At 48.4% G+C, this 3,005-nt stretch overlaps 1 pseudogene; it reads right to left on the minus strand.

Annotated features, from left to right (window-relative positions):
- Positions 1-1,335: 1,335 nt before the first annotated feature.
- LOC116104782 overlaps positions 1,336-3,005 on the minus strand; it is a 15,437-nt pseudogene continuing 13,767 nt past the window's right edge.

A 3,005-nucleotide genomic window follows, 5' to 3' on the forward strand; every position in this document is an offset into this window, starting at 1 on the left:
CAGCAATCAGAATGAAAAAAAAAAAAAAGTAGCAGGAAGCCAGAATGCTAGGTAGCTCTGTTTTACCAGTACGTGACAGGTTAAGTTTCAGACCCCAGGGAACCACTGTGCTGGGGGTTGGGGGGGGGTTGAAAAGTCCAAAACTGAAAGAAAAAGGAAAACAAGGCAGAAGCCTGGGTTCCCAGCGGGTGACCAGCTGTTAAAGGACATGACATGTATGTAGTATGTACATCCTGCTTCCCAGAGAAGGAGTTCGTTAGTGAGCATGGAGAGCTATACACATAGAATGCTAAACTGTGTCCAGGCTGCCTGCACACTTAAAAAATGGGCAAATCAGGTTCAACGTCTCAACAGGTTGTCTGGTGCAGAAAGCACCAGGCAGGCCTCTATGTGGAGAAGGGGAAGCCGCAGCAGCTCCCCTCTCAGGCTGCAGCATCTTCTGAAGTGGGGACCCCCCTGTACCCCCAGGGATGCAGTGCAGTTACCAAAAAGGTTTGTTTTGTTTTCTGGGGTTTTTTTGGGGGGGGGTTTTTTGTTTGTTTGTTTTTTGTTTTTGCTTTAAATACCAAAACTACAAAAATCAGTTTATATAAACTGTTTTTTCCTCAAAACAATCACCAAAAGCAAAATGATCCCCCCTCAAATCAAAGCAGAGCAAAATACTGTCATGTTCGTCATCTTTCTAAAACAAGCTGTCTGCGCTCAGCCATGTGACTGGGAGGAGGAGGACTTGATTTACCTACGGTGACCGCTCGGTTGGCTGGAAGGCCCAAGAGGTGCAGCGGTCTGACAACCACAGAGTGAGTAACAGCTCTCCTGGCCTCCCCAGTTCTGGACTACAGGGGAAAGATTTCAGGAGCATACAAGAGTTTTGCAATTCCAAGCGCAATGGTCCGAGTCTCCCCAACCCAGCCTTATCAACTTTCCTAGGGGTGTGCAGTTTCTTTCCAAAGAATTGTGGAAGTCAAAGCCTCCTGTGTGAAGGCATTTTAGTAGTCCACGATCAACGCAGATTGTCATACACTCCGTCCCCTTTCATGGGCGCTAACCTGAACACGATGCTCTACTGCTCTGCACATACTGGCCATGGTGGCAAGGAGGGGGACTTCCATGTCTCCCCAGGAATTGGTGGTTTTTCTGTCTCTCCCTGTTCCCACTCCCTAGCCAAGGTATTGTCTTTAAGGGTGTCGAATCCAGAGACAGCTTGGGTTCTCCCGATAATACTCAAAAGGGCAAGCTTTAGGAACAGCCAAGAACACAAACAAAACCACTGCCCTTGTTCGCCTGAATAAGGACTGCTACCTCTAGGGTTTGGCTACTCAGCCATTCAGAAACTTAATAAGCGAAGCCTTCAGCATAGGGGAGGCTGCTGCAGCGATCCATGTCCAGGAGGTAAGCAGGGTTGTCTTCGAAGTGAGTTAGCGGCAGCGTGTCCTCCTCATTGAGGGGGCATTCCCATTCTGCCTTCAGGAACGGGTGCTGATTGTCCGGGAAGGCCATGGAGAAAAGTGCATCCGGTCACAGACAAACTTGTAGACGTACCGTTCCCCAGCCACCTTCTGCATGACGCCTTTCTCATAGTAATAGCGGAGAGAGCGGCTCAGCTTGTCATAGTTCATGGCTGGCCGATTCTTCTGAATACCCCAGCGACGGGCAACCTCTTCTGGTTCTATGAGCTTAAATCCATGCCTCGGCCAGTCCAGGTGATGAAGTGGGCATTGGTTGGGTCATCCAGAAGGGTGACGAGGAACTGCCATAGCTGCAGAGAGCCTCGCCGTTGATAAGGGGGCCCCTCTCGATACATGGTGGGCTCCTGCTTGACTTTGCCTTCAAGCCTTTCGGGCACCACACAAGTGTCATCAAAGTATAGCCTGAGGTCCTTTTCGTATGGGAATCCTTCATGGTTGCTGGAGAAATACCCGCCTCTCATGTAGGATGACTGGCAGTTAGGCACTTCTGAGTCAGCAGAGTAATCTCGAGGCTCTTGCTTGATTCCCATAGGTGACTGGAACCCATGTGCTGGGGGACCAGGCATCCCAGGGACCCCATGTTCATAGAGTGGATCATGGTATTCCTGCTTGAATCCCTGAAGGGGTGGCGGAGCTGCTGGGACTATGGGCTCTGACATCTGCCCGTGGTAGCTGGGGCGATTATCTCCAGGAACTCCTTCCTGACTGAGGAGGGAAGGGATGGCTGGGCTCAGACAGCTGTTGCTGAAATCTCTGTTCTGATGGATACTGGCTTTCAGGCATCATCTTTGGCATTTGCAGGGGCTGATGTGGTGGCCGGGGGACCGCAAATGTTTGTTGCTGTGATCCAGGTTCTGGAAGCGAGGGAGGGGTCAGGGCAGGACCCACCCCTTGAACTGGGCTGGCTCCAGGGGCAAGAGCTGAGGTGGGCAGAGTTGCCTGAGGTGGGGGAAATAGGGGATTCTGATGGGTGGGTGACAAAGGAGTGGCGGGCGGGGTTAATGGCTTGAACCCAGAGGGAGGCTTCCTATCTTAGGCACAATAGTTGTAGAGGCACTTTTCTCCATACTTAGCACCAAGAGACTGCTCGTGGCTACATGACTACAACTCCTATTTAACAGTCTTATGTAGATGCTCATCTACAGCAATAGTGAAAGTATATTTTTCTCAATATAAATTTTAAATAACTCTAAAAATATTAACTGTGTATTTTAAAATAATACATCACTACTAGTATTTTCTTAAATGAACATAAATATAAAAAGTCTTTTTGTTTGTTTGTTTTGTATTTAGTAGAGTTTAAAATCCTGGCTCTTCCTGTGGTATAAGCCCAAAATAAGAACAATTTTTAAACATTGGATTTCATTGCAATAAGGCTGTACTTCAATGACCCTCACATCACCAAAGGATTTTACTTCCATCGTAGCTAAGCTGAGAGTTGACAGTTCTGTTGCACCAAGAAATGAACTGTAGGCTCGTTTTTTGGATACAGACTTCCTGCTATGGTCAAAGCTATTTGACTTGAGTGAGTGACTT

This window comes from Mastomys coucha, unplaced genomic scaffold (genome assembly GCF_008632895.1).
Source record: "Mastomys coucha isolate ucsf_1 unplaced genomic scaffold, UCSF_Mcou_1 pScaffold22, whole genome shotgun sequence".
Taxonomy (NCBI): Eukaryota; Metazoa; Chordata; class Mammalia; order Rodentia; family Muridae; genus Mastomys; species Mastomys coucha.